This window comes from Diabrotica undecimpunctata, unplaced genomic scaffold, assembly GCF_040954645.1.
Source record: "Diabrotica undecimpunctata isolate CICGRU unplaced genomic scaffold, icDiaUnde3 ctg00000595.1, whole genome shotgun sequence".
Classification (NCBI taxonomy): Eukaryota; Metazoa; Arthropoda; class Insecta; order Coleoptera; family Chrysomelidae; genus Diabrotica; species Diabrotica undecimpunctata.
Genome location: NW_027311903.1, coordinates 41,929 through 54,682, shown reverse-complemented (window position 1 = coordinate 54,682; position 12,754 = coordinate 41,929).

The following is a 12,754-nucleotide window of genomic DNA, read 5'->3' as shown; positions in this document are numbered from 1 at the left end:
TTAACCTGTGTGAATCTGGGGTGATACAAGATTCATTACACTTTCTTAGTTGACTTTGCCATTCCAATCGCTCTTTTCTGAAGGGACAAGGTTTATTTAGTTGAACTAAACATGTAAAGTACAGTCAGTAAGCTATTACTTATATTGATCATTGCAAATTTGACACTAACTACACTTATATTGACTACATATTACCCCTAAATAGGAGATAAAACATTCAGTATGTAATATGGGTGTAAGTATGTAATATGGGTGAAGTGGTATAATTGATGTTAGATAAATTAAGCATTCTTCTTTTTTTTGTGCACTACTATCTGTAGTACACAGATAAAACAAGAAATAAAATAATAAAAAATCTGTATAAAAGATATCATAAAACAATGGATAAAATAAAAGAAGTTCTTATCTATCGAATTCTTAAATAAAACGTATGAAGACATACTTACGTTAACAAAATACATTAGGAAATTTCCGCATGTGAAAAAAATCCAATTTGGTAACAAAATCCTTTTGTATCTATAAAGCTATTTTTAGAAAAGCACGTACCTACCAAAAACAGGTAGTTAATAGTATTCATATCTGTTACACAATGTAATGCGTTTAAATGATAACAAAAATAAGGAGTCCATATAAACCGTTCAGACTATACGCGAGAAGTATACAGCTTAATCGCAGAGTTGCCAAACTATCAGAGCTTACTTAAACCGATATACCTATGGTTCCAATATACAATGAAAAAGATCTGAACGACCCCTATAAGATATACACGTGAACTAAGCAATATACATTCATGATACAGGGGTACTTAAGGGCTCCACAAAATTTTTAAAAATTATGAAACTATACATGTTGACGAATCGACAGAGCCAATATTATGGAATGGTCAAGTGAGCTCCGTATATCGGTGTCGACTTGACCACGGGGCTCACTTGAACCTGAATTTTAACATGGGCGGAGTCCACTTTATGCCGTAGATATATATATATATATATATATATATATATATATATATATATATATATATATATATATATATATATATATATATATATATATATATATATATTTCATCTACAAATCATTCTGGCATCATGTTTGGTTAAAAGTAACGGGTTATGATATATTGCAACTACCTATTGTATCTTCGCTCCAATTCGTCCAGTCGCGACGTACAGCACCTCAAATGATAGGATTTAACCAATAAAATACAATAAGACAGAAAAATCAAATATAGCAGCATGTCAAAAAGGCCTTAATTATATATCTTCGTTTCTATAAGTCCAATCGTGACGTACAGTATCTCAAATGACAGGATTTAATCAATTAAAAACAATGAAATAAAAAAATTAAATACAGCAACATGTCCAAAGGGCCGTAGTCACGTATCTTCGGTCCTATTAGTCCAATCGTGACGTATAGTACCTCTAATGATAGGATTTAACATAAATAATACAATGGGATAGAAAAATCAAATGCAGAACAATGTCAAAAGGGCCTTAGTTGTGTATCTTTAGTTCTATTAGTCCAATCATGACGTGCAGTACCTCAAATGAAAGGATTTGACAAATAAAATACAATGAGGTATAAAAATTTAATGGAGTAGCATGTCAAAATGGCCTTAGTTATGTATCTTCGGTCCTATTAGTCCAATCGTGACGTACGATACCTCAAATGATAGCACTTAACCAATAGAATACAATGACATAGAAATCAAATACAGCATCACGTCAAAAGGGCATTAGTTACGTATCTTTGTTTTTAGTGGCCCAATCGTGACGTACAGTACCTCAAATAATAGGATTTAACCAATCGAATACAATAAGATAGAAAAATAAAATACATCAGCTTGTCAAAAGGGCCTTAGTTATGTATCTTCGATCCTATTAGTCCAATCGTGACGTAAAGTACCTCAAATGGTACCATTTAACTAATAGAATACTACGACGTACAAATCAAATACATCAACACTAAAAGGACTATAGGTATATATCTTTGCTCCTATATATGTTATGTCAAAAGAGGCTTAGTTGCGTAAACGAATTAACGCACAGAAGTTTGTGGCATATTACGTGACAGGATTATTAGCGAATACCATACGATTACGTCATACATCTCTTTGCATACGTCCACTTTTAGTTAACTACTTAGTATGTATTCAGTACTTTGCTTTACGGTTGTTGAGGCATTAACTCTTAAACAGAAGAATGTTAAAAATCTTGAAAGCTTTGAGATGTGGTGCTACCGCCGTATACTAAAAATAAGTTGGGTGGATAAAATTACAAATGAAGAGGTAATACGCAGAATAAATAACGATCCAGAAGTTATACTGAATATAAAAAAGAGAAAACTTGAATAGTTTGGCCACCTGATGAGAGGACAAAAGTACACATTCCTACAAAATATAATGCATGGAAAAATCCAAGGACGCAGAAATCCAGGCCGTAGAAGAATGTCCTGGATGAGAAATTTAAGAGAGTGGTTTGGCTGTACCACTAACGAATTATTCAAAACAGCAGTAAATAAAATTAGAATCGCCCTAATGATATCCAATCTCCGATAGCAAAGGCACTCAAAGAAGAAGATGTGATAAACTCGAAAAATCTCCAACGTTCACTGTTAGACATATGCCTCCCGTTCAGTATACACATTTACTGCTCCTTGACGCTGTGACGAGAATGAGATAGGATTTAACAAATAGAATGACAGAAAACTAAAAAAGACAATGTGTCAAACGTGGAATGCGTCGCAGAACGTGAAATATTAGCGTAAAATTATATGATGCCATAGACGGTTCTTTAATACCCAGCAAACTCGCTTTGTAAAGTTACATAGCAGGGATCTGTGCGAGAAAAAGTCGATCATTCGTTTTATAACCCAAAGGGGACCATAAAATATTCAACGTTAAAATTTGACATAATGTAACGGTATGACAAATCTTTTTTCTCCCGCATGTGCTTGCCTGTGTACCTATACAAGGGGAGACATACACAATTTATAAATAGAAAATGATAGCAATTCTTGGTGATGCTAAATTACTGCAACGTGAAAAGAGTTCTAAAGGATAGCGGGATGTATATATATATATATATATATATATATATATATATATATATATATATATATATATATATATATATATATATATATATATATATAGTTAGAAAACACGCGGTCAGACTAGCTGGACGTATGTAGTGTCGCTCCGAAATTAAATTCCAATTTTGGGTGGTTTCGAGTGTAATCTGCATGCAAATTAGTGTAAAGTGTATTTAAAAAGGACCTTTATGTAAGTAAATAATCAGTTATCTGATTTTGAACTGTATTAAATTAATAGTTAGTTTTAATTGCCCTACGGATAAAAGTGAAACTTCTGAGTGGTCGAAACAAGTTGAGCTTTTTGCGCTGGACGGGTGATTAAGAACGATAAACAATAATAATTATCAACAAAAACAATAGGTCTGTTATTCAGGTTTCGGTAAAACTATACAGAATTATAAAGGCTGAATTTATTTGCTGTTTTGATATTGATTGTATTTTGTAGTTACAAGTGGTAGAAGTCGAAACTGGTTAGGATCGAGAATAATTGCTAAGATTTAACTGTAGAGGTAGGCGCGGCGCTTGTCGAGATCCGTAACCGTTACTTATAATATTTATATTTATAAATACTTTCATTATTTGAATAAGAAGAAAGATGGCGGATGGTAAGGTTGATGACGATGGTAAAAGAAAAAGCAAAGAGGAGATAGACATATTTAGCAGGAGCAGAAAATTGAGCCGAACGCCAGACAGGTCGAAACCAACAACGAATGAAACCAGCAGGCAGAACGAAATGATGGAACTAATGAGACAAATAGCAAGCGATAATAAAATGAAAAACAGGGACCTGGAAGAGATAAAAAATACAATGGGTAATATGATTGAGGAACTAAAAGAAATTAGGAAGAAAAATAGTCAATACAAATTGCAAATGAAAGAAATAATAAGAGAAAATGAAAATCTAAAGAAAGAAATGACAACGATGAAACAAAAAATAGATAAAATAGAAATAGCCTTGGAAGCATGTCAGAAAGAAAAGAAGAAAAATAACCTAATAATGAGAGGCTTACCAATAGACACAATAGAAGCAGAGCAACTGGACAACTTCATAGAAACAAAAATGGGAGTAAAATCAAAAATAAATAGGGTACAAAAGATAAATGAAACAATGTGTGTTATCGAATGTAAAAAATTCGAAGATAAAATGAAAATACTAAAAGCCAAGGGTAAACTAATAAACTAGAGTGATAAATGATTGTACAGAGAAAATTGTGATCACAGGAGACATGAACAGTAGAGTGGGGAAAGAAACAGAAAAATGGAACAATGTCATCGGACCTTATGGGGAGGACAAACTAAACAAAAATGGAAAATTACTACTCGAATTCTGTCTAGACAATAACCTGGTGATTATGAACATACACTTCTAACATAAAAGGATACACAAGATCACAAGAGAAGTCAAATCAAGAGACGAACAATCAATTATAGACTATACTATAGTGCAAAAAACAGAGAAGAACTGGATAAGAGACGTAAGGGTAAAAAGGAGTTATAAAATTGGTAGTGACCACTATCTACTAGAAACCACATTCAAAAGCAAAAGAAAAGAAATAAAAAGAAATGAGAACATAAACAGAAAACACAAAGAAATAATAAAAATTTATAAACTAAGGGAAGAAACAACGAGAATAAGATTCTCAGGAGGACTAGAGAAAGAGATGGACAATGAACATGAAATAACAGAAACAATAGAAGAAGAATGGGAAAAATTTAAAAATGCGATGATAAAAACAGCTAAATCAATATGTGGAGCCACAAGAAATAACAACAGAGGGAAGCGAACATCTTGGTGGAACGATGAAGTGAAAAGAGAAATAAAAGAAAAGAAGAAACTATGGAAAGAATACATCCAAAACAAAACACAACAAAAATATGAAAATTATAAGAGACAAAGAACAAAAGTTAAAGAGATAGTTAAGAAAGAGAGAAAGAAAAGTTGGGAAAAATTCGGGGAAAAATGGAAGAAAACAGCACAGAAAACGTAAAATTATTTTACAGAACACTGAAAACCCTAAGAAGCAACAAAGAAACGAAACTGAAACAAATAATTAACAAGGAAGGAACAATAATAAACGACGATAAGACAATAATGAAAAGATGGAGGGAACATTTTCAGCTGATACTGAATGGAAATCAAGCGAATACAATGGAGAAGGAAAGCCACAACAGGAGAGTATCCATGAGAAACACGGAAAATCCAGAAACTATACAAAAAGAAGAACTGGAAGAAGCAATAAGAAAGATAAAGATTGGAAAAGCACCAGGAAGCGATGAAGTAGCACCAGAAATGATGAAATATATAGGAGCAAAAGCAAAAGAAAAATTGTTATACATATATAACCTAATATGGAAGAGAAAAGTAATACCCAGAGAATGGACAAATGCAGTAATTATACCTATATACAAGAAAGAAAACACAAGAGACTGTAGGAACTATAGAGGTATATCACTACTATGTGTAGCAGCAAAAGTATACGAAACCATAATATAAAGGAAAATTAGAAAAGAAATAGAACATAAATTAGAGGATGTACAAAGTGGATTCAGGAAAGGACACAACACACAAGACCATAAATTCACCATGCAACAAGTAATAGAAAAAGCCTTAAAGAAAAATAAAGAAATACATCTGAGCTTTATAGACATGGAAAAAGCATTCGACTCAGTCAAAAGAAAAGATATATGGGAAAGCCTAAAGAAGAAACAAGTAAGTGAAGAATTGATAGAGCAACAAAAAGTATATACATGAAAACAATAAATACAGTAAGAATGTTAAATATACAGTCAGAACCATTTGAAACAACCCAAGGAGTTAGACAAGGGGGAAGTCTCAGCCCAGTACTATTCATAAATGTAATAGATGAGATAGTGAAAGAATGTAAGAAAACATTCAAGAAATACTGCATCGGTTGGAACAGAATGCAAATGATAAATGCTGAGATGTGTATATTTGCAGACGACATAGTATTAATTGCGGAAACTGCAGAAAAACTGAAATACAACTTAGAGAAATGGAACCTAGAAGCAAGCAAATACAACTTAAACGTAAACAAACAGAAGACTCAAATAATGAAAATATCAAGGAAACAAGGGACGGAAGATCAAATAGAAGTAATGATAGACCAACAAAAAATAATGGGAAGATGAAGTCGATGAGTATGCCAGGAACTGCCTGGGAACGCGTTCATGGAAAAGAACAGCGGTAAATAGAGATGGTTGGAGAAGCCTGTTGAAGGAGGCCAAGGCACGATTTGGGCTGTAGCGCCATTGGATGGATGGAACAAAAAATAATACAGACAAATTCATACAAATACTTAGGAACAGTAATCAACAACAAAGGAGACATCGAGGATGATCTTAACAACAGAATGGAAAACACAGGAAAACTATTCCAAGCACTAAATAGAGGATTCCTCAATAACAAAGAAATATCAACAAAGACCAAGATGACAATATACAAAACAATATATAGACCTACAGTGACATATGGAGCAGAAAATTGGATATTAAACAAAAGACATCAGAGCAGAATTCAGACAGCGGAGATGAAATACCTCAGAAGAACGATAGGAGTAAAAAGAACTGATAGAATCAGAAATGAAGAAATAAGAGAAAGACTCAAAATCAAACCGATACTCGAGTCAATCAAAGAGAAAAAATTGGCATGGTTCGGACATCTAACCCGGATGGACAATAATAGACAAGTAAAAAGAGTGTGGGCCGCCAAACCAATAGGGAAGAACAGAAGAGGAAGACCCATTAAAGAATGGAACAGTGACATCTCGCAGATACTGCAGAGTAAGGGTAAGACTTGGCAGGAAGCAACACAGATGGCATCCAATAGGAAGGAATGAAGAAAGTTCGTTAAGAGCTAGGACACCTCAGAAGACTGTCAAATATTATAATTTAATGAATTGTATTTTAAACGGCCCAACACCGAAAGGTACAAATGGGTCTACTGATTAAGTAAAGTAAAGTATATATATATATATATATATATATATATATATATATATATATATATATATATATATATATATATATATTGTTATGCTATTTAAATTGTATTATATTGCTTATTTAGAAAAAAATCCTGTCTATATTTATTAAATGATCTAATCTCCAATTAATCACAATAAATCAGCATTAATTAATTACAATCTCAGGATATTTAACTTGTACTATTTACCTTTGATCGTGGATTCAAAATATTTTCCAATTGGCTTCCTAATTGGGATAGGTAATATGACCTGAATAAAATACATAGAATTTCAACTGAACTATATGTGAGATGTCCTTTATTTTAATGAAATTTTATATAACAATTAATCCTGTAATATTTGCAATATACTAACTTTAAATATATGAGAAGTTGTTTTCCATCATGGACCCAAATGTTATTTTACATTGATTTTTAATATGTGTTATAACTAAGCTCTTTTTATAATTTTTTTTTAAATAATCGCAACATTAACTGTCTCTATTATTTATTCAATTTATTTAATTAATAAATGAAAACCACACTCCTGCTCTACTGAAAATTTGACTGACCTTTCTTTCTCTGCCGTTGCAATTCTATGGCCACGCCACAAAAAAATCCTTTCTCTGCTTCTGCTCCTATTGTGGTCCAGATGACGTACACCTTTCTCCTATCTGTCCTTGTATCTGCAACCCAACAACTCGTGTTAGTCTATGCAGCCTCCTTTTGTGCCAATCTCCGCGCCTGTTTATAACTCCAAATGTTTCCGGCTTCGTCTGATATTAATATTCTTATACCCTTTGGTTTTTCTATCTCTCTGTACCCCGTTCCTCACACTGGTCAGCTTTTACACAGCAAATAAACACACCCGGTAAATTACGTCTTCGGGACTTCAAACAAACACAAATCACAAAGCTCCTTCCTTCTTGGACGACGAAAACTGACTAACCAACCTTTTTCCTCTCTCCTATATCATAGCCAAAACCACCACCCCCTTGCATTCAAAAATTGACCAATAAAAATCATCCACCTCTGTGACGTATATCGTTACCAACCAACTCTCTCTATAAAACGTCATTCGGGTAATTCCAGAAAACAACATTCTTTAATTATTCTAACTAAATCTATCTGCTTTACAAATATTTCTTACTAATAGCTACAAACGATACCTGTTTCTCAATTCAATGTCTTTTGTTAATAAACTTTTACCGATATAATCTTTCGGGGAGAAAAACCACCGCAAATCCCGGTCTATTGTTTAAACACTTTCTATATACACTTTTATTCCGGGTAAATCCATTCCACAATAACCGACTTATTTAAATTTCTTATCGATAATATTTGAAAGTCTTCTCTCTGAGGCCTAATGAACAATTCTTCGAACAACTTAAAATACATATTTTGTCTTATACAGGATGTTTGAAAATTTATATGCCCGTGTCTTTATGAAATATCAATAATTTTAATTTTTATTTAAGTAACAAAATTTGTATATCGGTTTTTTTTGCTTATGGACATTCAAAAGTACAACAAATCCCCGCCTTTGTAATCGATAAAATTTATCAATCTATGCAACTAAATTTTCTCGAGGCAAACTAAAACGCACTTCCTGTATGCTAGCTGTACTTATGCTACGTATTATCCTATCCTACTATCTACTTTATACAAATTTAAATCTTCATTCGTGATATTTATATACATCATGGATATTATAAATACCTCTGATCTTTTCAGAATCCATATGTTTCAACTCATAGCTGTTTACTCCATCTTCGTTGTTTACTATGTATGGCCCTTCGAAAACAGGCATCAATTTTGCGCAAATACCGCTCTAAAGATTTGACACTCTTAATGCTCTTACCATTACTTTGTCACCCTTTTGGAAAGTTACTGGTCTTCGTTTCCTATTATGACCCTGTCTCTGGATGTATTTCTCATTGCTTCTTCTTAATCTCCTCTGAACCGTTTCTATAACCTGTCGATACTCTCTTTGTTCTTTGTTCTGGATCTTCCCACGGTCTTATCGGCATGACGCCTTTCATGATGTATTCTGGTGTTTCTTTCGTTACTGTACTTGGCATGGAATTTAGGTACATCTCTATTTCTCCCAATTTTCTGTCCCATCGCCGATGTTGACCATCCGTTGCAATGCGAAGAAATTTCGTTACCTCTTGTATAAAACGCTCAGAAGGATTACTTTGGGGATGCCTGATGCTTACAAAGTTCGTCTCGATTCCCCGTTCTCTAAGCTGTCCCTTGAAACGATCATTTCGGAAGTACGTTGCATTGTCTAGTAAAATTTTTCTTGGGGTTCCTACCGTAGCGATGAAATTGTCTATTTTTCTCAATATTTCTTCCCCTTTTGTGGTGCGGCAACTATATAATTTCACGTATTTTGAGAACACATCCACCATCACCAGAATATGCTTGTTCCTTTGCGTGGTCACAATTAGATCGCTTAACATGTCGATGGCTATAATATCCAGGTTGTTCCGGGATACAATGCTCTTTGCAATATTTTCGTTTTTAAAATTCCTGCTCTTGTATTTCTGGCATACTTCGCATTTATGTGTGATCTCTTTTGCAATGCGGTAATCTTGTCGACTGATGTAGTTTTCCCTAAACACAAGCCATACCTTTCTACTGCCAATATGTCCATTTTCCTCGTGTAGTTTCTTTATGATTCTTTCTGCCAATGTCGGTGTCACTAAATATAATTCCTTTCCGTCTATTCTCTTAAAAAATATCTCGTTTTCTAGCTCTGCTCTTCTCTTTTCTCTTTCTTCTAGGCCTTCCTGGTCGGTCCTTATATCATTTAACGAAAATATCCCTTCGTCTTGTGTTAATATATTCAATCCCACATGTAATGTAATTGTCTCCTTTTTTCCTGTATCTTCGTCCCGTGTTAAAGCGTCAGCTATTATGTTGTCTTTTCCTTTGATGTATCGAAATTGGAAATCATACTCTTGTAAGAGCAGAATGCCTCTGTGTATTCTGTTATTTACCAATCGATTCTTCATGATGTGTATCAATGCTGCATGATCCGTTTCGGTGCCATGGTGAATTTAGCTCCCAATAAGTAAAACCTTAATTTATTTACGCAAAATAGTACACTGGCGAATTCCAACTCGGTGACACTGTATTTTCTCTCATGTGTTTTAGTCACTCTAGATATAAAACATATCGGAACCTCTTGGCCGTTTTGTATTTGCGACAACACTCCTGCAAATTTCTGTATCGACGCATCCGTACGGAGTATAAACGGCAAATTGTAAATAGGGTGATATATTTTCGTTCCTTTAGCAAATTCTTGTTTCAATATTTTGAAAGCTTCCTCCTGTTCTTCTTTCCAATTCCATTTTGTCCCTTTCTTTAACAATTTTAATAAAGGAATTTCTTTTTGGCTTAAATCGGGAATTAATTTCTTGAAATAATTTATCGTACCGAGAAACCCTCGCAATGTTTTTAGATTTGTTGGTCTTGGGTATTCGTCGATGAGCTTTACTCTGTCCTCGGCTAGACTTACAGTTTCGGTGTCAAGTTTGAAACCCAAATAAATCACTTCCTTTTGAAAAAATTGACATTTTTCAATGTTTAGTTTTAATCCCGCTGTGTCCAATTCTTTCAAAATTATTTTGATATGTTCCACATGACTCTGCATATCTTGTGAAAAAATTAATAAATCGTCGATGTAATGGACGATGAACTCTTTATGGTGATTCAAAATGGTATGCAAAGCTCGTACAAGTGCTGCACAGGCGCTTTGTAATCCAAACGGAACTACCTTAAATCGGTATACTATACCATCAATTGAAAAGGCAGTGTAGTTTCTACACTTTTCAGCCAAAGGTATTAACCAAAAACTATGCTTTAGATCAATTTTTGGGAAAATATGTGATCCCGTGATTCTTCCAAAAATGGCGTCGATATTTAACGGTGATTCATATTGTGATACTGTGTGTTGGTTGATATTTCGGGCATCTAAACAGAGTCTTAACTCTCCACTGCTCTTCTTCACTATCACAATTGGGTTAATATAGGGTGAGTCACATCTCTCAATGATTTGATCTTCCAACATTTTTTTGATTTCTTGCTTTACTTCTTGCCGATACTTATAAGGAATTGGATAAGTCTTCGATCGAAAATTTCCCAAGTTTTTCACCTTAAATGAGTGCTCGTATTTTGTGGCCACTCGGTTTTCCTCATTTATCAGCGTTTCATAGTCTCTTAAAATTATACGCAAATCATTTTCTTTGCCTTCTCCACATATCAATTTTTTGTCTCTCCCATCAAATTTTTCGCACATATTCACCGTGTACTCCGTGTCTTCTCCAAACACCACTGTCTCCATTGTGTCCTCTTCATTTTCCTTTGTTTTTTTTTTGTTGGGCTTGTCTCTTCTTTTGAGGAATCCCAAGTTTTGCTTTCATTTCTTGTCAAAATCTTTCCATCTTCTTCTCCTGAGCTCGTCTCATCTTTTGAGGAATCCCAGGTTTTTTTTCTTTGATCTTTTTCTGACCTTTTCCCCTCTTTCTTCCTTTTCCTTTCTTCGTCACCAGGTTCATTTCCACCGTTTGTTCTTTCTCTGATTCGTCAGTAATTTGTTTCTCTTGTTCCTTATCCTGTTCTTCTTCTTTTTTCTTTGTTATTTTCATCGTATTGGTTTTGAAGTCGATCACTACATGTTTTTCCGTTAATTCGTCAACGCCTACAATCATGGCATGTGACATATTCGGCATTATTACACATTGAAGTGCATACATATTTTTTTTCAATCGTACCATTACTCGTACACCTTCATTTATTGTTGCCAATGTCCGTTTATTTGCGCCCACTAAATTCACCCTAGGTATTTTATAAATTAGACTTGTTAAATTTACTTCTTCGATTAATTTTCTGTTGACCAGTGTTATTTCAGAGCCTGTGTCTATCATAATTTTAATTGGTTTCTCATTTATAAATCCATCCACAAATTTTAAATTAACTCCATTTCTCTTTTCATTGTTTCCTGCCAGTTTAATAAATTCCTTGGGGTGACAAAAAATTCCTGTTTGTTTCTTCGTTTTTAGTGAGCGCCTTCTTGAAAACACGCCTGTTGTTCTTCTGTGTTTTCTCGCCCGTCATCTTCTCTCTCATATTCATTTTCTTCTCTTTGCATATTATTTATTTCTCTTCTGTTCTCTTTTGGTCTATCATTCCCGTATCGGTTACCGCGAGATTCCTGTTCATTCCGTGGGTTATTGTATCTGTTTCCTTGGTATGGGCGGTTATTTCTACTCTGATTTTCCCGATCCCTGTTTTCATTCCATCTCTGGGTTCTGGGTTCATAATTCTCTCTTCCGTTTGGTCTATTTTCGTATCCCCGTCTAGGTATGAATTCTCGTCTTGTATAATCTCTTCTAAAATTTTGACCTCTATCTCTATATTCTTGGTTTTCTCTTTGTCTATAATTTTCTTGCGGTCTTCTTTCTCTTCTTTCATGCCTACGTGATTCTCTCATTTGCAAAAATTGACATAAGCTGTCAATGTCCTTGTAGTTTTGGAGATTTATGTGGTCTTCCAAGCTATCTTCAAAGTGTCGCGAAATCAACTCTACCAATTGTTCTGACGAATAATTATATTGCAAATGTTTTGCATTATTATAGAGTTGTAATGCGTACATCTTTTCTGATACGC